Consider the following 23,736-nt stretch of genomic DNA (forward strand, 5'->3'; position numbering starts at 1 on the left):
ACAAGTACCAGGTGCCTGTTACTCCACTTGACAAGCCCCTCGTGATTGCCTCTGTGGATGGGAGACCCCTCTCTGACACCATCTCCTGGATCACCAAGCCGGTGGAACTGCGTATCGGTGCCCTGCACACCGAGAACATCGCTCTCTACGTCCTCTCACACATGTCCCATCAAATCCTGCTGGGACTTCCCTGGTTGCGGACACACGAACCATCAGTCAGCTGGGGCACTGGCGAAATCACCCGATGGGGCTCTTCGTGCCATGAGAAGTGCCTGAAGACCATACAACCCATCCGACGACCTCCGGTTCCAGAGAACCTACCGGGGCTGCCCTCGGCCTATTGGTCCTTTGCAGACGTCTTTGATAAAAAGGAATCCGAGGTACTTCCGCCACATCGTCCCTACGATTGTGCCATCGACCTGCTCCCTGGAACTACACCACCTCGAGGACGGATATATCCATTGTCTCCAGCCGAAACAAGGGCCATGTCTACTTACATCACAGAGAGCCTGGCAAGGGGATTCATCCGGAGATCCTCCTCTCCTGCTGGAGCAGGTTTCTTCTTTGTCAAGAAGAAAGAGGGCGACTTACGCCCATGCATAGACTACCGGGGTTTGAATCAAATCACCGTAAAAAACAAGTACCCTCTGCCGCTCATCCCTGAATTGTTTGACCGGCTTAGAGGAGCTCGTGTGTTCACCAAGCTGGATCTTCGGGGTGCTTACAATCTGGTCCGCATCCGCTCTGGGGACGAATGGAAGACCGCGTTCAACACTCGCGATGGGCACTATGAATACTGCGTGATGCCCTTCGGCCTGTGTAACGCCCCAGCCGTCTTTCAAGAACTGGTGAACGACGTCTTCCGGGACCTTCTTTACGTCTGTGTGGTAGTATATCTGGATGACATCCTTGTCTTCTCTCCGGACCTCCAGACCCACAGAGAGAACGTGCAGCTGGTTCTACAAAGACTGAGAGAGAATCGTCTGTACGCGAAGTATGAGAAGTGTGTCTTTGAGCAGTCTTCTCTCCCCTTCCTGGGGTACATCATCTCTGATACCGGACTGCAGATGGATCCAAAGAAGGTCTCCTCCATTCTCAACTGGCCTCCTCCTTCTGGACTAAAGGCAATCCAACGCTTCCTGGGATTCGCCAACTACTACCGCCAGTTCATCCCTCACTTCTCCGCTTTGACCAAGAAAGAGGCTAATCCAAAGGACTGGTCACCTGCGGCCGACGCCGCGTTTGGCTCGCTGAAGCGGGCATTTGCCTCCTCTCCTGTACTTCACCGTCCGGAGTTAAACCGCCAGTTCACCTTGGAGGTGGATGCCTCCTCCTCAGGAGCCGGAGCAGTGCTCATGCAGAAATCCTCCTCCGGGAAGATGGTGACTTGCGGATTCTTCTCCAAGAGCTTCTCAGCGCCTGAACGCAACTACACCATCGGTGACCGAGAGCTCTTGGCAGTCAAACTGGCTCTGGAGGAATGGCGCTACCTTCTGGAAGGAGCAGTGTACCCCGTTATCATTTACACGGACCACAAGAACCTGGAATACCTGCGGTCTGCTCAGCGACTGAACCCACGGCAAGCCAGGTGGTCCTTATTCTTTGCCAGGTTTGATTTCCAGCTCCATTTCCGACCCGCGGACAAGAATGTACACGCTGATGCCTTGTCCAGGTCTTTCATGCCCATAGAGCAGGAGGAGGAGACTACCCAACCCATCATCTGTCCTAGCAAAATCATTCCAGTGGCTCCTGTCACCCTGGCCCAGATACCGCCCGGGAAGACCTATGTCTCTGAGACAGACAGGCAAAAAGTGTTACACTGGGGTCATGCCTCGAAAACAGCCGGTCATGCTGGTCAGAAGAGAACATGGGGTGCGATTGTACGCCATTACTGGTGGCCATCTCTTCACATGGACGTCGCTGCTTTTGTCTCTGCCTGCTCCTCTTGTGCCAGGAACAAGACGCCCAAACACCTGCCATATGGCCGTCTTCTGCCTCTGCCGATACCTTCAGTTCCGTGGCAACACATAGCGATGGACTTTATTACAGACTTGCCATTGTCCTCCGGACACACAGTCATATGGGTCGTGGTGGATCGATTCTCTAAAATGGCTCATTTCGTCCCTATGGCTGGATTGCCCTCTGCTCAGGAACTCGCGGACGCCTACATACATCACATCTTCCGCTTGCATGGCTTTCCATCTCACATCGTATCCGATAGAGGAACTCAGTTCACCTCCCGCTTCTGGAGGGCTCTCTGCAACCATCTGGGAGTGACTCTGGACTTTTCATCTGCATACCATCCTCAGTCTAATGGCCAAGTGGAGAGGGTCAATCAAATATTGACCTCTTTCTTACGTCACTATGTCAACGCCCATCACGACGACTGGTCCACGCTTCTTCCTTGGGCTGAATTCTCCCATAACCACCACATCAGTGAGTCGTCCTCCAGCTCTCCCTTCCATGTCGTTTACGGACTTCAGCCCTCCGTCCCATTGCCTGTATCCCCTTCTTCGGATGTCCCTGCTGCTGATACTGTAGCCCGTGACTTTGCAACCATTTGGGACTCTGTCAAGGCGTCCCTTGGGCGTGCTTCCCTGCTCAAGCCGGTTGTCCTGGGTCCCTTCTCCGCTGCTGCCAGTTCGGCTCCTCCACCTATTGCCGATGACGACATCTATGCAGTAAGGGATATCGTGGCCATGAAGACCGTACGGGGTCGACAGTTCTTCCTGGTGGACTGGGCAGGGTATGGTCCTGAGGATAGGTCCTGGGAGCCCCGGGAGAATGTGGGTACTCCGCTGATCCGTGCCTTCCTGTCCCGGTTGCGGGGAGGGGGGCGTGGGGGGGGGGGTACTGTCACGCTCCCCGGGTCCCCTGTGCTGCCCTCCGGCTCACCTGTCACGCTCCCCGCTCTCCAGCATCCCTTGCCAGCGCGTCCCCAGCGTCCTGGTCCCCGCACCCGGCGTCCGTCGGCTTCACAGCCCCATCCTGGCCCTGCTGCTTCCTCCTCGCAGCTTCCTGCTCTGGCTTCTGGCACTCGGGCAGCGCGCATGCGCATTAGGGCGCGCGCGCGGTCATTGACCCTTTCTTAAAGGGCCAGCGTCCATTAACAGGAAATGATGCAAAACAGGTACAGGGTATAAAGGGGGTTTATGTCCAAGGGGGCGGGGCCTGATCTTCGTGTTTCTTAAGCTAGGAGTCAGGTCTCCTGGTGTATATGTGTATATACTCACCTATCTCTCTTGTAGAGCCGTGCCTGCCTCGCCATCCGGTCCAGACCGAATCCCGAACCCCGAACGCAGTCCATCTGCCATCCTGACAGTCCGTACCATCTCGGATCCCTGCGGTGACCTGTCATCTCGCTCCAAAGGTTCCGGACCCCGCCTGACATCTTCTCGGCTTCCGAACCTGAGCTGCGTCACCCGGACTACCACCAGTGACTCCGTAGTCCCAGGGACTTCTCCGTTATACTCCTGTGCACGGACTGTTCTGCTGCCTATAGTGCTCCAGCTACCGGACCCCTTACCACCATCTAGGAGTTCGGCCCAGTGGATCCACCTCCTGGGTCTGCCCGTCCACCTGGCCCTGACACATTTCCTGGTCTGTACTCACTGTAGCTTGGGAGCAGACCTCTGATTTTCAGGCTATAGTGTGACTGAACAGCTCTACAGACTCAGCCATCTCAGTTCCACCTTACTGTGCAGGGCAGATGGAGACTTTAGAGCTGGGAGAAAACAATGAGAAATGTGAAATGTTCATAGTAATACATATTTCACTATGATACTCATGGATATAAAAATCTTTTTTGAACATTCGCTTGAACAAGAAACAAGAAAAGAGAAGAAGAAGGCGAACAGAGTCCAATTTCCAAACAAAAACAGTATTTATTGTTACAATAATTTTTTTATATATAAAGATAATGCATATAGAGCGGTAGGTGAATATACACAATAAAGATCAGTGATGAACAATAATCATATCCTGCTAAGTATCACATGTGTACAACAATGTAACAATGTATATATTCATATATATGTAGAACATAGGGACACTAATACAATTTAGTAGTTGAAAATAGCAACCACAACCATGTCAAAAGACAAAATCCTTGCAAATGCTGGAGGTATACAGTCAAATATATATATAAGTATCCAGGCTATGGACAAAAGTTACATAGTCACCCAGAAAACTATTGTGACCACCAATATGGGGCCAAATCAAAGCGTTATTATCATACCAAGAGAGATGAACAAACACGTGACAGATATGCGGCAGGAAGCAGCCCGATGGCCGTTTCGGAGACTTGAGAGCTGGGAGAAAGCAAGTGTGATTGGGATGACAACTCAGAGGACTGGTGTTTTTTGGATGCAGTAGTTGAGGTGGCGGAGAGGGCACTTGTTGGACCACTTGAGAGCTATTCAAGCATTTTCTTTTTTTGGCCATCATCAACCTTTGTTCTAGTTGTTCGTGTCGTAAAAAAGGGAGCACATCGGATTGTCCATGGTAAGTAGTAGACATCTTACTTTTGCTGGAAGATGGTCTATCTTCAGCAGATGTTAATGTAGCTTTGCCACCTTCCCCATGGACAAACCCTTTTTGTCCTTTTCCAACACGCCTCTTCCCCTTTCCACCAGCATCTGTCATTTTGCCACTCATTTTAATTGCGGCAAGATTGGGTACTTAAAATGTGGTAGTAAAAATTGAGAGGTGGTGTAGATTGCAGCGGTGGTCTAGCTTTATTAACAGCAGAATAAACAACAATAACTATCCCTGACAATGCAACTACGGCCCTTAAACTGGCAGCATAGTTTGCTATTAGAATGGCTTAGTAACAATGAGCTTGAGTGTGCAATGCAATGGTGCTGCAAATAGCTTTGCACCAGTGGGACAATAATGGAAGTCCAACAGCCACTTTTAGGATGCCACTAAGTTTACTCAGTGTTTCCTAGTATAATGGCTTAGCAACAATGAGTTTGAGTATGCAATGCAGAGGTGCTGCAAATAGATTTGCACTAGTGGGACACTAATGGAAGTCCAACAGCCACTTTTAGGATGCCACTAAGTTTACTCAGTGTTTGCTAGTATAATGGCTTAGTAACAATGAGTTTGAGTGTGCAATGCAGAGGTGCTGCAAATATATTTGCTCTAGTAGGAAACTAATGGAAGTCCAACAGCCACTTTTAGGATGCCACTAAGTTTAGTCAGTGTTTGCTAGTATAATGGCTTAGTAACAATGAGCTTGAGTGTGCAATGCAGTGGTGCTGCAAATAGATTTGCACTAGTGGGACACTATTGGAAGTCCAACAGCCACTTTTAGGATGCCACTAAGTTTACTCAGTGTTTGCTAGTATAATGACTTAGTAACAATGAGTTTGAGTGTGCAATGCAGAGGTGCTGCAAATAGATTTGCACTAGTGGGACACTAATGGAAGTCCAACAGCCACTTTTAGGATACCACTAAGTTTACTCAGTGTTTGCTAGTATAATGGCTTAGTAACAATGAGTTTGAGTGTGCAAAGGGCAGGAGGGGACAGTGGCAGGGTTTTGGGTCAGTGTACAAGAAAGGAAGCCTCAATTTCTATCCCTCCTAATGGGGAAATGCAGCGAGGAAGTCCCTGACCTTAGCTACACAGACGCTTTTATCTGTTGCTGTTAAAATCTGTTTCCACGGACCTGACTGTCACCAAGTGCTCTGAGCCTGCTGTTATTAGCCCTTACAAGGGCTAATAGAAACTTCTATCCCTATTCTGTATAGCGCTGTGTGTAGAGCGTACACAGTAGTATCGGAGACAGGAGCTATGCCAGCGGTGACTGACACCAAGATGCAGAAGAGATAATGGTGTCTGGACGGGCAGATACCCGTTTTTATAATGCAGTGACATGGACATCCTATCACACATGCAGTTGCTTCTCTGGCTAAAAGTCCACTTAGCTGTGTGTGTGTCTGGGATTGGCTGACATGCTGGCCCTCCCCACTACACGTGCGCGCTTAGGGAAGGAAGACAAGGAAAAAAAAAAAATGGCGATCGCCATTATCCCAGCAGCAGTGATCTGAATGCGCTGTTCCCGCACACTATACGCTGACATTTCATAATAGTGTGAGTCACAGAGTGACTTACACTATTACAGCGGAAAGCCAGCTAGTAATTAGCTTGGCTTTTTGCTGCTAGAAACATTCTCGAACGTAACTAGAACTATTGAGCTTTAGCAAAAAGCATGAGTTCTAGTTCGATCTAGAACAGCCCCCAAAACCACTCTAACTGCAATCTGGAGAACCACAAACTGCGAACCACGCTCAACTCTAGTCATCACGTTCGCTTCACATGCACTAAATTGTAAATGTTTCATTAACTAAAAATACTTTCCTTCAGCAGTAAAATTCTGATCTTCTAGCCAATACACTATAACTTTCCATCAGATTTCATGGTGTAGTCGTCATCACGTCTGCTTCACACGCAGAAGGTCCTGGCTTCAATCCCCAGTAAAAAACAATCTATTTTCGGTGTTGAAGTAATTTCCTATCAACCTGTAATATATGAAATTCTTGGTTTCGTTGCCAAATGACAATACATTTTGGCTTTCATCACCAAGAGAACTACGATTTTGGGTTTCTTTTTTATTGACCATTTTAGCAGAAAACATAATCCCATATTATAAAAATCCTGTTTGTTTCAAAATATATAGTTCCCATAAATACAAAAGCAAAAGACCAAACTATGTAGAAAAAGTAACACGTTCAATATAAACTTCAATTTAAACAAAATCCCTTTGTAGGAATAAAACTTGTAAAATATGTAATAAAATTTGTAAATGTTTCATTAACCAAAAATACTTTCCTTCAGCAATAAAAAGGCCCCGTGAGTCACAATTCTGCTCCTATAGCCAATACTCTATAACTTTTTGTCAGGTTTCATAGTTCACTGGTAATCATGTCTTCTTTAAATGCAGAAGGTACTAGCTTTAACCCTCAGTGAAACCAATCTGTTCTCAGTGTTGAAATAATACCCTATCAACCAACAAAATATGAAGTTCTTAGCTTCATAGCCAGATAACAGTACGTTTAGGCTGCCATCACCAAGAGAGCTACAAATTTTCGTTTAGTTCCCTGGCAGTCAAAACTCGTCTCTAATAGCCATTACTTAGCAGAATTTCATAGGTTTCTTAGTGTAGTGGTCATCACGTCTGCTTCACATGAGAAAGGTCTTGGGTTCAATCCCCAGTGAAACCAATCTGTTGTCGGTGTTGAGATATTTTCCTATCAACCTACAGTATATGAAGTTCTTGGCTTTGTTGCCGAATGATGGGATGTTTTGGCTTCCATCACCATTAGAACTACAAATTTGGTTTTTTTTTTCCTTGTGGTCAAAACTTGTCTCTAATTGCCATTACTTCGTAGGATTTCATAAAAAAAACATAAAAGGAGCCCGAAATTACAATTAGATAATGTGCCAGTCTGGAACCTATCTGCTTATATTCTTTCAGAGAATCAAATTTCACTATTAAGCAAGGGCTTGGGATTCTCACCTAATACTAATTTTGTTGTCTTCCATACCATCTTAGACCTGAAAAAATTTGCCAGAAATATAACGTTAAAGCGACACTTCTTTCAAGATACAGAGACAACAGAAAATATCCAAAACACTATTGTACCAACTGATAAACCTTATATTGCAAATGACTACCCATTGTTCCAAGAACAAAAAGCCATCATGGACCTCCGTCTACTCCAGTCGGACCAGAATCAGCAATTTTACTCTGAAGACATTAGATCAAAAATTCAGTTGTCTAATTAGACATATTATCCAGTTCAATCATGACCAATGATAATGGACACTTTTCAAGAACTGATAGTCCAAGAATTAACAGAGCTGAGCAGGACACTCTCCCCCCACAGAGGTAATCTCACAAAAGGAGAAAGAACCGCATTGTCTGAACTAATTCATAATACTAACATAGTGATCAGACAAGCAGATAAAGGAGGGTTGATTGTCCTGCTCGACTCTGGCCTATATAAGAAATTAACTCTCTCTGATCTACAGGACCCGGATACCTATATGGAACTACGAAAGGATCCTACTGACCATTACAATATTCTTATGTTAAAAATCTTAGCAAAAACTGTGGAAAGAAAGCGCACATAGGGTTTTAACCGATAGATATAGGTGCAGGGATTAGGACAGGTACTCACCAGCTTCAGTTGTGACAGGCAAAACTCCTTGTCAGCATGGAATAAACGAATACAAAAATGGTCAGCTGCAGCACCGATGTTGCAACAAGATGGGGGATGATCAAAAGAAATCGGGTTAAATGCTGCGCTAAAAACCACAATCCAAAGATATATCGTGAATTCCTTTTCTTTATTTTTACAGGTCAACGCGTTTCAAAGGCATCTCCACCTTCTTCATCAGGACAAAAGTCAGAAAGGAATAGCATAACACATGCTGCATGCAGAGGATACATATATACAACTGAAGTAGCCACGTTTACAGAGATGACGGCAGCTGTGTTGACTAAGAGTCACATGGGTTGGGCAGGAACATACAGACAAAAAGAGAACAAAGAAAAAAAAAAAGAAAAAAAAAAGAATAAAAAACTGAAGTACGAATAATTAATATTAATAAAAATGTAATAATGTGAACAATTGCTATTTTTTTATTATTTATCAGTGTAAGTAATAAAAAAGGTATATATGGTGTGAACACTGCTCTATTAAGGGTGGTATAGAGGTGCTAGTGAGAGGACCAAGGTCCGGACTATAGAATGTAAATTCAAAACACTGCACTCTCTTCAGCATGAGGTAATAGTAAAAGAAAGTCAACAGATTCGTTTTTATCGTGCAAACCAAGTGTCTTTATTTATGAACAAAGTTAGTGGGAGGGACTAAGGGACGTTTCGGCCCAAGCTGGGCCTTCTTCATACCAAGTCACACTGGGGAAGGGTAAAGAAAAAGAAATAACTATTTACATATATCACAAGAATATCAACAGATCATATACATATATACATAATTACATGGAAAATCATGTCCTAGTTGGTGTAAAAGGCACAGTAATAGCATATCAGCAGTTGAAGTAACTCTCCAGTCGTCACAGCCAATATGTGCAATGACAATAAGATGAAAGGCAAGATTTGACAATACATGAAAAATTTGCATACCTCCAATCATAGATGAACTAATATCACAGAGGGAATTTTTTTCTCTCTCCTTTTTAGGGGGTTTTTTGGTATAGAAATGGTGAGGCACTCCACCCAGGATAGAAGGATTGTGGTAGTAGCAAAACGCAAGCCCTGCAGATGAAGGCATGATTATGAAAGGGTAGTATTTCTATAAGGGGAGTAGTACTATGGGGGAGGGGGGATAACTGATTACCTTGCTCGTGCTAGCAAATGAATAACTATTGGAATTTGTCCTTTTAAGTTGGGAGAGTTCAATAACTCGTGGTCCCTGAAGGATGAGAACGTATGTGGTCAGCAGGTAACACATGATATATAGCACCCCCATGTAGTGGATCCCCTGTATACCATTACCTTAGGTTTACAGTAAGTGGATAAGGTCACGTATAATGCACTTTTGTCTAGAAGCATAGGGGGCTTACTTGCATCTGTAATCACGAGGGATAAGTCTTAGTAACAACATTACATGTGAGAGGAAAATACAGCCGTACTTGGAAGTTAATGAAGTGACACATATTACCTGCAGGCTTTAGGATAGGAATGTAGCAGTGGGTAATGGAGTCCTCTGAAAAGCAGAAGGGGGAGTATGGAGTTAACAGATTGGAGGTTGAAAGGATTAGGGACAGATAAGATTATCGCATACCTTTGCAGCCGTCTTCCCAGACTGTGGCTTAGAGCAGTGAGTTAACAGGTTTGGGAGCTATTTAACTCCTGAACCCGGAAGTGCACGGAGACGCCGGCACCTGCGTATTGGTGACCTGCGCTGCTATTAGTGTATTGGTGGTACCGTTAAGTCTTGAATAGAGGTGCCCGCACATGTGCAGTAGGGCTAAACTCGTACATAGACGTGGGAGGATGTTTATCCTCAGTGTGTCGTTCGAGATCAATGCAGGGATAGGGGGCGGACACTGCACATGTCAGTCTATTGGTAGTGAACGACTGATGATACCAGAGGGGGTATTATCTATCTAGTCAATGTATAAGGCAGTAGTGTATGAAGCATTTGGAAGTATGGGGACATAAAGGCAACTGCAATGTAATACACAGGCATATACATAATAAATTCCTCATTTTGTCAAAGATCAATAGTGATTAGTTTACATCCAATCATTTTAAGGTATGACCTAGGAAAAAAAACATAAACAAAGGAAGGGTCCCAATATACTAATAGAGTGAACTAGCATTACCATCTATACATGACTAAAATAGAGAGTGCTGATTTTATACATTACCGTCTAATAGTGAGTGTACGATGGAAGAAGGAAAGGTGAGGATGGTATTTCTCAAGTTTTCTGTAAAAAATGTACCATAACATAGTTAGTGTGGTTTAGGGCAAATACAAAGGTATAGTACCATCATTATATTAGCCAATCTATCTCTCTATTAAGACCTTTAGGTGCTAGAGTTTGTAACTTATGGATCCAAAAGCTCTCTCTTTTTTTGAGAAGCTCAATATGATTTCCTCCGCGCCTGGGCCTATATACTTTATCAATAACCTGGAACCGTAACTGCGCTACATTATGCTTAGCTTCGTGAAAATGGTGTGGAATGGGTAGCCATAATTTTCCACACCTAATGGTGGATTTATGGCTTGCAATGCGGTCACCGACATGTTGGATTGTTTCGCCGACATACAATAGTCCACAGGGGCATTTGATGATGTACACCACAAAATTGCTCAAGCAGGTAAAGTATTCTTTTATTGGGAAGCTTTTGCCAGATCTGGGGTGCGTAAAGTGGTCTCCTTTGATCACGTTCGAACACGATGGACAATTCAAGCAAGGGAAGGTACCCGTACGTTTTGGTGCTAACAAGGTTTGTACATTTTTCTTGTCGCTGCCAATATCCGCTTTGACCAGGGAATCTTTTATGTTTTGGGGTCTTTTCTTACACATGATAGGTGGAAGTATAAACGGCCCTATCTCTGGATATGCTTTTTTTAGAAGCGGCCAGTGGCGATTGATAATATTGTAAATCTTAGGCATAGACGGGTGATACGTATGAACAAATGGTATCCTTTCCACTGTTGCTGTGTCTATCCCTGAGGGGGTGGTGAAAGATAGTCTTTCTCTTTCTGTCTTAAGCAATGTTATTGGGTAATTACGTTCTATGAACCGATTGGACATTTCTTCAAGTCTCTGCTCTCTTGTGTTCTCATCCGATACTATCCTTGTAACTCTTGCAAATTGAGATCTAGGTAGACTATTCTTAGTCGATTTAGGATGACAGCTACTGTATAGGAGCATACAATTCCGATCGGTCGGTTTACGGAATAGGTCTGAGGATAGATTGCCCATTGTGTCTTTTTTGATGTACGTGTCCAAGAAACTAATTTCTTCCTGATGATGATTTAGCGTAAACTTGAGCTCAGGCCACACTTTATTAATATGGTCATCAAATAAAAGCAGGCTTTCCAAATCTCCCTGCCAGATGCAGAATATATCATCTATGTAGCGAGCCCATAGAAACGCCAGTTCATCAAAGGCTGGGTATGAATACACAAAGCGCCCCTCAAAATAGTTCATAAACAAATTTGCATACGCCGGGGCTACATTCGAGCCCATCGCGGTCCCGTGTTTCTGGATATAAAAATCGTCCTTAAAAAGGAAATAATTTTCATTGAGGACTATCTCGAGGAGGCCTATAGTGAAGTCAATCGAGTCCTGGCTCAGATTAGTCTTATTGAGCGCGATTTTGGTTGCCCTAATGCCTTTGTGATGGGAAATTGAAGTATATAGACTGCTTACGTCCCAGGTGCACAGGAAGCTGTTAGGGGGGACCTGTTTTAGATCTCTGACCTTTTGTAAAAAGTTGTTGGTATCTAAGATAAAAGATTTGGTATTTTTAGCCAAGGGGGTAAGGACTTTCTCTAGATAAATTGATAGAGGGGAAAGAACGGACTCTGTCGATGCTACTATGGGCCGGCCAGGAGGATTAATGAGAGATTTATGGATTTTAGGTAATGAGTAGAATACCGGTGTTATGGGATGTAGTTTAGTGAGAAAGGTGCGGGTGGTTTGATCAATAGTACCTTTGTCGAAGTGAATAGATAGAAAGCTTTGGATTTTCTGTTGAATTTTGAATATCGGGTCTGAAGATATTTTCTGATATGTCATAGTATCATTAAGTTGGCGCTTAATTTCATTGATGTAGTCCTGTGTATTTTGGACCACGATCGCTCCACCTTTGTCAGCGGGTTTTATAGTTATGGCCTTGTTGTCCCTTAAAGAAGATATAGCTAATTTTTCTGAAGTATTAATATTACTTCGTGTCGGGTAAAAGCCCAATTCATGTTCATGCATATTGTCTTTAATGTCACGGTCCACTAAAGCCATAAATGTTTCTACAGCATGATGAGTTTTAGGTGGCATAAAGTGACTGGGATTGTGAAGACCCAACGTCTTAATGTTGGTTTCTTTAAGGACTGGTTGTTGATCTATGTTATGGAGTGTAGTAGAACCAAAGTGAGTTTTGAGCCTAACTGACCTATAGAACCGTTGCATGTCATTTTCAAGGGTAAAGGAATCCCATTTAGGTGTAGGGCAAAAGGTCAAGCCTTTGTTGAGTAAGGACAGTTCATTAGGTGACAAAGTATAGTCAGAGATGTTGACAACTAAATTGGGACCCTTACCTGTGAGCGCAACGTCATCCCCCAGTCTCCTCCTCCTCCTCGACCTCCTCGTTGGTTTGTTCTTCTTTTTATTGGTCCTAAAAAAAGAGGTTGAATGGCTGCCACTGGACTCGCTTCCTGAGGAAGCGGATTGATTGTGAGTAGGTGGTCTTCTCCATTGTCTTGTATTGCTGGTTTGCCAATCGTTCCATCTGTACGTTCCAGGTTATTGATAAAGTATATAGGCCCAGGCGCGGAGGAAATCATATTGAGCTTCTCAAAAAAAGAGAGAGCTTTTGGATCCATAAGTTACAAACTCTAGCACCTAAAGGTCTTAATAGAGAGATAGATTGGCTAATATAATGATGGTACTATACCTTTGTATTTGCCCTAAACCACACTAACTATGTTATGGTACATTTTTTACAGAAAACTTGAGAAATACCATCCTCACCTTTCCTTCTTCCATCGTACACTCACTATTAGACGGTAATGTATAAAATCAGCACTCTCTATTTTAGTCATGTATAGATGGTAATGCTAGTTCACTCTATTAGTATATTGGGACCCTTCCTTTGTTTATGTTTTTTTTCCTAGGTCATACCTTAAAATGATTGGATGTAAACTAATCACTATTGATCTTTGACAAAATGAGGAATTTATTATGTATATGCCTGTGTATTACATTGCAGTTGCCTTTATGTCCCCATACTTCCAAATGCTTCATACACTACTGCCTTATACATTGACTAGATAGATAATACCCCCTCTGGTATCATCAGTCGTTCACTACCAATAGACTGACATGTGCAGTGTCCGCCCCCTATCCCTGCATTGATCTCGAACGACACACTGAGGATAAACATCCTCCCACGTCTATGTACGAGTTTAGCCCTACTGCACATGTGCGGGCACCTCTATTCAAGACTTAACGGTACCACCAATACACTAATAGCAGCGCAGGTCACCAATACGCAGGTGCCGGCGTCTCCGTGCACTTCCGGGTTCAGGAGTTAAATAGCTCCCAAACCTGTTAACTCACTGCTCTAAGCCACAGTCTGGGAAGACGGCTGCAAAGGTATGCGATAATCTTATCTGTCCCTAATCCTTTCAACCTCCAATCTGTTAACTCCATACTCCCCCTTCTGCTTTTCAGAGGACTCCATTACCCACTGCTACATTCCTATCCTAAAGCCTGCAGGTAATATGTGTCACTTCATTAACTTCCAAGTACGGCTGTATTTTCCTCTCACATGTAATGTTGTTACTAAGACTTATCCCTCGTGATTACAGATGCAAGTAAGCCCCCTATGCTTCTAGACAAAAGTGCATTATACGTGACCTTATCCACTTACTGTAAACCTAAGGTAATGGTATACAGGGGATCCACTACATGGGGGTGCTATATATCATGTGTTACCTGCTGACCACATACGTTCTCATCCTTCAGGGACCACGAGTTATTGAACTCTCCCAACTTAAAAGGACAAATTCCAATAGTTATTCATTTGCTAGCACGAGCAAGGTAATCAGTTATCCCCCCTCCCCCATAGTACTACTCCCCTTATAGAAATACTACCCTTTCATAATCATGCCTTCATCTGCAGGGCTTGCGTTTTGCTACTACCACAATCCTTCTATCCTGGGTGGAGTGCCTCACCATTTCTATACCAAAAAACCCCCTAAAAAGGAGAGAGAAAAAAATTCCCTCTGTGATATTAGTTCATCTATGATTGGAGGTATGCAAATTTTTCATGTATTGTCAAATCTTGCCTTTCATCTTATTGTCATTGCACATATTGGCTGTGACGACTGGAGAGTTACTTCAACTGCTGATATGCTATTACTGTGCCTTTTACACCAACTAGGACATGATTTTCCATGTAATTATGTATATATGTATATGATCTGTTGATATTCTTGTGATATATGTAAATAGTTATTTCTTTTTCTTTACCCTTCCCCAGTGTGACTTGGTATGAAGAAGGCCCAGCTTGGGCCGAAACGTCCCTTAGTCCCTCCCACTAACTTTGTTCATAAATAAAGACACTTGGTTTGCACGATAAAAACGAATCTGTTGACTTTCTTTTACTATTACCTCATGCTGAAGAGAGTGCAGTGTTTTGAATTTACATTCTAAGTAATAAAAAAAACAAAAAAAACCCAAAACACACCTATGGGGGAAGTGTTATTTGTGAAAATGAAAAATCATGGTAGAACATTATAATCGTCCCTTGAAAATAATGTTATAAGGGGCAATAAACTGACTGGTGCCAGAAAAACCATATAGGGTTATAAAGAGGGATTTATGAAAATCATATTTAAAGATTGATTATTTATTTTTATTATTCACCAAAAAAAAGGGGATTGTATGGAGAAAAAGGTGGGTGTAAAAGGGAACAAAAATAGTTTCAAAGAATGTAAATGGGTCCTCAGAAAACAATTGTAATAGTCTTGGAGGGCCAGAAAAAGGCAAAAATCAATATGGAAAGGTAAAAAAACTTTTTTTTTTTGTTGAATGCGAGGATACTGTAGCAGAGTGATAGGGAAAAAGACCTGTGCTGTGAAGGAGGTGACGAGAGTTCAACAGCCTGAGAAAAAATATACTGCGCATGCGTGAAGAAGCACCGCTGCAGAGAGAACCCGCGGGGAAAGGTGAAATAAGTTCATAGTGTGGGAAAAAAAACCCCAAAAAACTATTTGCGCGTGTGCGGGACTCTGTCCACGAAGGAGCCATCCTAACATGGGTTGTAGTGCGTTTATGGTGTAAAAGGGGGGGGAATTAGAAAGGCTGATAATGATGAAGGGAAAAAACAAAACAAAACAAAACCGTGCAGGTTTATATTTAGGAAAAAATCAGCCTTTCTAATTTCTCCCCCTCCCCCCCCCCTTTTACACCATAAACTCACTACAACCCATTTTAGGATGGCTTCTTCATAGACAGAGTGCCGCACACGCGCAAATAGTTTTTTGGGTTTTTTTTCCCACGCTATGAATTTATTTCACCTTTCCCCGCAGGTTCTCTCTGCAGCGGTGCTTCTTCACGCATGCGCAATATATTTTTTCTCACGCTGTTGAATTCTCGTCACCTCCTTCACAGTACAGGTCTTTTTCCCTATCACTCTGCTACAGTATCCTCGCATTCAACAAAACAAAAAAAAAAAAAAAAGTTTTTTTTGCCTTTTTCTGGCCCTCCAATACTATTACAATTGTTTTCTGAGGACCCATTTACATTCTTTGAAACTATTTTTGTTCCCTTTTACACCCACCTTTTTCTCCATACAATCCCCTTTTTTTTGGTGAATAATAAAAATAAATAATCAATCTTTAAATATGATTTTCATAAATCCCTCTTTATAACCCTATATGGTTTTTCTGGCACCAGTCAGTTTATTGCCCCTTATAACATTATTTTCAAGGGACGATTATAATGTTCTACCATGATTTTTCATTTTCACAAATAACACTTCCCCCATAGGTGTGTTTTGTTTTTTTTTGTTTTTTTTATTACTTACACTGATAAATAATAAAAAAATAGCAATTGTTCACATTATTACATTTTTATTAATATTAATTATTCGTACTTCAGTTTTTTATTCATTTTTTTCCTTTTTTGATTTTTCCTTTTTTTCTTTTTTTTTTTCTTTGTTCTCTTTTTGTCTGTATGTTCCTGCCCTCCCCATGTGACTCTTAGTCATAACAGCTGACGTCATCTCTGTAAACGTGGCTACTTCAGTTGTATATATGTATCCTCTGCATGCAGCATGTGTTATGCTATTCCTTTCTGACTTTTGTCCTGATGAAGAAGGTGGAGATGCCTTTGAAACGCGTTGACCTGTAAAAATAAAGAAAAGGAATTCACGATATATCTTTGGATTGTGGTTTTTAGCGCAGCATTTAACCCGATTTCTTTTGATCATCCCCCATCATGTTAAAAATCTTGGAAGAGGGTGTTTGTATGGGAGCCATTGATAGTAAAATAAAAGACAATCTATTTGTGTCATTTCCTGTGGTGCCAATTTACCATTCATTACCTAAAATACATAAAAACATTTTTCCTCCCCCCCTCCTGCATAGGGTCTTTGGGGGAAAAATTATTAGGTTGGGTGGATCAATTTTTGCAACCATTGGTTTATAACATCCCAGGTTTTATCAAAGACACGAAAGAGATTGTCAAAGCATTAGATAAATTTCATTGGCAAAAAAACTATCGATGGCTCTCATGCGATGTAATTTCATTGTACTCTTCAATACCACACAATATAGCATTAAGATCTCTGTCACAACATATGGACAGATTCAGCACTTATGAAACTGAACTTAAGGATTTTATTTTGAAAGCTGTACAGTTTCTCTTACAACACAATTATTTTACCTTTGATGGACAGTATTATTTGCAGTGTAGGGGAGTCAGTACGGGGGCTCGATTCTCCCCCTTGCTAGCTAACATTGTCATGGTGAGGTGGGAGGAACAGTTTTTATACGGTGATGCCAACCCATTCAGCAGCAGCAGCAGTAGCATCCTTTGGTATGGCAGTTACCTGGATGACATGCTACTGATTTGGGTTGGTCCACCTGAAGAAATCACAAACTTTTCTGCTTCACACCCAGAAGTTCCTGGGTTCAATCCCCAGTGAAACCAATCCGTTTTCGGTGTTGAAGTAATTTCCTATCAACCTGTAAAATATGAAATTCTTAGTTTCGTTGCCAAATGACAATACATTTTGGCTTGCATCACCAAGAGAACTACGATTTTGGGTTTCTTTTTTATTGACCATTTTAGCAGAAAACATAATCACATATTATAAAAATCTGACTTATCTTCAGCAATAAAAAGGCCCTGTCAGTCATAATTCTGCTCTGCTAACCTATACACAATAACTTTACGTCAGGTTTCATAGTGTAGTAGTCATTACGTCTGCTTAACATGCAGAAGGACCTGGTTTCAATCCCCAGTGAAACAAATCTGTTCTTGGTGGTGAAATAACATTCATCAACCTGCAGTATATGAAGTTCTTGGCTTTGTTGCCGAATAACACTATGTTTTTGGCTTCCATCACCAACAGAACTACGAATTAGTTTTTTTTACCTGGCAGTCAAAACTCGTCTCTAATTGCCATTATGTTGCATGATTCCACAGGTTTTATAGTGTAGTGGTCATCACATCTGCTTCACATGCAGAAAGTCCTGAGTTCAAACCCCAGTGAAACCAATTCATTTTCGGTGATGAAGTAATTTCTTATCAACCTGTAATATAAGAAATTATTGATTACGTTGCCAAATGACAACACATCTTGGCTTCCATCACCAAGAGAACTACGATTTTGGGTTTCTTTTTTATTGACCATTTTAGCAGAAAACATAATCCCATATTATAAAAATCCTGTTTGTTTCAAAATATATAGTTCCCATAAATACAAAAGCAAAATACCAAACTATGAAGAAAAAAAAACACATTCAATATAAACTTCAGTTTAAGCAAAATCCCTTTGTAGGAATAAAACTGGTAAAATATGTAATTAAATTGTAAATGTTTCATTAACCAAAAATACTTTCCTTCAGCAATAAAAAGGCCCCGTCAGTCTTAATTCTGCTCTAATAGCCAATGCACTTTAACTTTCCATTAGGTTTTATAGTGTAGTGGTCATCATGTCTGCTTAACATGCAGAAGGTCTTGGGTTCCAATGCCAGCGAAACCAATCTGTTATTGGTGTTGAAATAATACCGTATTAAACTACAATATTTGAAGTTCTTGGCTTTGTTGCCGAATGATTGGATGTTTTCACAAACAGAACTACAAATTATTATTTATTTTTTTTTCCCCTGGCGGTCAAAACTCGTCTCTAATTGCCATTACTTTGCAGAATTTCACAGCTTTCATAGTGTAGTGGTCATCATGTCTGCTTCACACGCAGAAGGTCCTGGGTTAAATCCTCAGTGAAACAAATCCGTTTTCGGTGTTGAAGTAATTTCCTATAGACTTGCAATATATGAAATTCTTGGTTTTGTTGCCAAATGACAATACATTTTGGCTTCCATCACCAAGAGAACTACGATTTTGGGTTTCTTTTTTATTGACCATTTTAGCAGAAAACATATTCCCATATTATAAAAATCCTGTTTGTTTCAAAATATATAGTTCCCATAAATACAAAAGCAAATGACTAAACAATGTAGAAAAAAGTAAGTTATTCAATGTAAGTTTCAATTTAAGCAATATCCCTTTGTAAGAGTAAAACTAGTAAAATATGTAATAAAAATTGTAAATGTTTCATTAACCAAAAATACTTTCCTTCAGCAATAAAAAGGCCCCGTCAGTCACAATTTTGCTCTGCTAGCCAATACACAGTAACTTTTCATCAGGTTTCATAGTGTAGTGGTCATCACGTCTGCTTAATACGCAGAAGGTCTTAGGTTCAATCCCTAGTAAAACCAATCTGTTCTTGGTGTTGAAATAATACCCTATCAAACTACAAAATATGAAGTTCTTGGCTTTGTTGCCGAATGATGAGATGTTTTGGCTTCCATCACCAACAGAAATACGAATTATTTTTTTTTTCCCCTGGTGGTCAAAACTCGTCTCTAATTGCCATTACTTTGCAGAATTTCACACGTTTTCTAGTGTGGTGGTCATCAAGTCTGCTTCACATGCAGAGTGTTCTTGGTTTAATCCCTAATGAAACCAATCTGTTTTCGGTGTTGAAGTAATTTCTTATCAACCTGTAAGATATGAAATTCTTGGTTTCGTTGCCAAATGACAATACATTTTGGCTTCTATCACAAGGAGAACTACGGTTTTGGGTTTCTTTTTTATTGACCTTTTAGCAGAAAAAATAATCCCATATTATAAAATTCCTGTTTGTTTCAAAATATATAGTTCCCATAAATACAAAAGCAAACAACTAAACTATGTAGAAAAAAGAAACACATTCAATGTAAACTTCAATTTAAGCAAAATCCCTTTGTAAGAATAAAACTGGTAAAATATATAATAAAAATTGTAAATGTTTCATTAACCAAAAACACTTTTCTTCAGCAATAAAAAGGCCACGTCAGTCACAATTCTGCTCCAATAGCCAATACTCTATAATTTTTGTCAGGTTTCATAGTGTAGTGGTCATCACTTCTGCTTAACACTCAGAAGGTCCTAAGTTAAATCCCCAGTAAAACCAATCTGTTCTTGGTGTTGAAATAATACCCTATCAAACTGCAATATATGAAGTTCTTGGCTTTGTTGCCGAATGATAGGATGTTTTGGCTTCCATCACCAACAGAACTACGAATTATTTTTTTTTCCACTTGCGGTCAAAACTCATGTCTAATTGCCATTACTTTGCAGGCTTTCACAGGTTTCATAGTGTAGTGGTCATCACGTCTGCTTCACACGAAGAAAGTCCTGGGTTCAATCCCCAGTGTAACCAAACTGTTCTTGGTGTTGAAATAATACCCTATCCAGCTACAGTATATGAAGTTCTTATCTATGTTGCCGAATGACGGGATGTTTTGGCTTCCATCACCAATAGAACTACGAATTATTATTTTTTTTTCCCCTGGCGGTCAAAACTCGTCTCTAATTGCCATTACTTTGCACAATTTCACAAGTTTCACAGTGTAGAGGTCATCACGTCTGCTTTACACGCAGAAGGTCCTGGGTTCATTCCCCAGTGAAAACCAATCTGTTTTCGGTGTTGAAGTAATTTCCTATCGACTTGTAATATATGAAATTCTTGGTTTCGTTGCCAAATGACAATACATTTTGGCTTCCATCACCAAGAGAACTACGATTTTGGGTTTCTATTTTATTGACCTCTTAGCAGAAAACATAATCCCATATTATAAAAATCCTGTTTGTTTCAAAATATATAGTTCCCATAAATACAAAAGCAAACAACTAAACTATGTAGAAAACAGTAAAACATTCAAGGTAAACTTGAATTTAAGCAAAATCCCTTTGTAGGAATAAAACTGGTAAAATATGTAATAAAAATTGTAAATGTTTCATTAACCAAAAACACTTTTCTTCAGCAATAAAAAGGCCACGTCAGTAACAATTCTGCTCCGATAGCCAATACTCTATAATATTTGTCAGGTTTCATAGTGTAGTGGTCATCACGTCTTTCTTCACATGCAAAAGGTCCTATGTTCAGTCCCCAGTAAAACCAATCTGATCTTGGTGTTGAAATAAAACCCTATCAACCTGCAATATATGAAATTCTTGGCTTTGTTCCCAAATGACGGGGTGTTTTGGCTTTCATCACCAACAGAGCTACGAATTTGGTTTTTTTCCCCCTGGTGGTCAAAACTCGTCTCTAATTGCCATTTCTTTGCAGGATTTCAAAGGATTCATAGTGTAGTGATCATCAAGTCTGCGTCACGTGCAGAAAGGCCTGAGTTCAATCCCCAGTGAAACCAATCTGTTCTTGGTGTTGAAATAATACCGTATCAAACTACAATATATGAAGCTCTTGGCTTTGTTGCCGAATGATGGGATGTTTTGGCTTCCATCACCAACAGAACTACAAATTATTTTTTTTTTCCCTGGCGGTCAAATCTCGTCTCTAATTGCTATTACTTTGCAGGATTTTACAGGGTTCATAGTATAGTGTTCATCACGTCTGCTTCACTCGCACAAGGTCCTGGGTTCAATCCACAGTAAAACCAATCCATTTTCGGTGTTGAAATAATTTCCTATCGACTTGTAACATATGAAATTCTTGGTTTCGTTGCCAAATGACAATATATTTTGGCTTCCATTGCCAAGAGAACTACGATTTTCGGTTTCTTTTTTATTGACCATTTTAGCAGAAAACATAATCCCATATTATAAAAATCCTGTTTGTTTCAAAAAATATAGTTCCCATAAATACAAAAGTAAAAGACCAAACTATGTAGAAAAAAGTAACACAATCAATGTAAACTTCAATTTAAGCAAAATCCCTTTGTAGGAATAAAACTGGTAAAATATGTAATAAAAATTGTAAATGTTTCATTAACCAAAAATACTTTCATTCAGTAAGAAAAAGGCCACGTCAGTCACAATTCTGCTCTGCTAGCCAATACACAGTAACTTTGCAACAGGTTTCATAGTGTCGTGGTCATCATGTCTGCTTAACTCGCAGAAGATCCTGGGTACAATTTCCAGAAAAACCAATCTGTTCATGGTGTTGTAACAAAACCCCATCAGCCTGCAATATATTAAGTTCTTTGCTTTGTTGCCAAATGACGGGATGTTTTGGCTTCCATCACCAACAGAGCTACGAATTTGTTTTTTTTTCCCTGGCGGTCAAAACTAGTCTCTAATTGCCATTTCTTTTTCAGAATTTTAAAGGTTTCATAGTATAGCGGTCATCATGTCTGCTTAACTCACAGAAGGTGCTGATTTCAATCCCCAGTAAAACCAATCTGTTCATGGTGTTGAAAAAAACCACTATCAACCTGCAATATATGAAGTTCTTGGCTTTGTTGCTTAATGATGGGATGTTTTTGCTTCCATCACCAACAGAGCTACGAATTTGTTTTTTTTCCCTGGCGGTCAAAACTCGTCTATATTTGCCATTCCTTTGCAGGGTTTCAAAGGTTGCTTAGTCTAGTGGTCATCACGTCTGCTTCACATGCAGAACGTCCTGGGTTCAATCCCCAGTGAAACCAATCCATTTTCGGTGTTGAAGTAATTTCCTATCGACTTGTAATATTTGAAATTCTTGGCTTCTTTGATAAATTACGATACATTTCTGTTTCCATCACCAAGAGAACTACGATTTTGGGTTTCTTTTTTATTGACCATTTTAGCAGAAAACATAATCCCATATTATAAAATTCCTATTTGTTTCAAAATATATAGTTCCCATAAATACAAAAGCAAACGACTAAACTATGTAGAAAAGAGTAACACATTCAATATAAACTTCAATTTAAGCAAAATCCCTTTGTGGGAATAAAACTGGTAAAATATGTAATAAAAATTGTAAATGTTTCATTAACCAAAAACTCTTTCAGCAATAAAAAGGCCCCGTCAGTCATAATTCTGCTCTGCTAGCCAATACACTATAACTTTGCATCAGGTTTCATAATGTAATGGTCATCACGTCTGCTTAACATTCAGACGGTGCTGTGATTAATCCCTAGTGAAACCAATCTGCTCTTGGTGTTGAGATAATACCCTATCAATCTGCAATATTTAAGGTTCTTGGCTTTGTTGGCGAATGATGGGATGTTTTGGCTTTCATAACTAACAGAAGTACAAATTTGTTTTTTTTCCTGGCGGTCAAAACTTGTCTCTAATTGCCATTACTTTGCAGGGTTTCACAGGTTTCATAGTGTAGTAGTCATCACGTCTTCTTCACACGCAGAAGGTCCTGGGTTCCATCCTCAGTGCAACCAATCTGTTTTCGGTGTTAAAGTAATTTCCTATCAACCTGTAATATAGAAATTATTGTCTTCTTTGCCAAATGACGATACATTTTGGCTTCCATCACCAAGAGAACTACGATTTTGGGTTTCTTTTTTATTTTCCATTTTAGCAGAAAACATAATCCCATATTATAAAAATTCTAAAAATTTATATAAATTTCAATTTAAGCAAAATCCCTTTGTGGGAATAAAACTGGTAAAATATGTAATAAAAATTGTAAATGTTTCATTAACCAAAAATACTTTCCATCAGCAATATAAAGGTCCCGTCAGTCACAACTCTGCTCTACTAGCCAATACACTATAACTTTCCTTCAGGTTTCAAAGTGTAATGTTCATCACGTCTGCTTAACAGGCAGAAGGTCCTGAGTTTAATCCCCAGTGAAACCAATCTGTTCTTTGTGTTGAAATAATACCCTATCAATCAGCAATATATAAAGTTGTCAGTCATGTAAATGACTGGAATTGTCATGCTGATAATGGCATTGTCAGCGCCATGTTGAAACTGTGCAGAAGGGTGCATAGGTCCTTGATCTGAGACC

At 40.8% G+C, this 23,736-nt stretch overlaps 1 non-coding gene across 1 annotated transcript; it reads left to right on the plus strand.

Moving 5' to 3' along the window:
* Positions 1-19,146: 19,146 nt before the first annotated feature.
* On the plus strand, positions 19,147-19,219 carry TRNAI-AAU (transfer RNA isoleucine (anticodon AAU)). Its single transcript has one exon. It is a non-coding gene; the product is annotated as a tRNA-Ile (tRNA).
* The last annotated feature ends 4,517 nt before the right edge of the window (positions 19,220-23,736 follow it).

The sequence above is a fragment of the Anomaloglossus baeobatrachus genome, chromosome 2 (genome assembly GCF_048569485.1).
Source record: "Anomaloglossus baeobatrachus isolate aAnoBae1 chromosome 2, aAnoBae1.hap1, whole genome shotgun sequence".
In the NCBI taxonomy this organism is placed as follows: domain Eukaryota; kingdom Metazoa; phylum Chordata; class Amphibia; order Anura; family Aromobatidae; genus Anomaloglossus; species Anomaloglossus baeobatrachus.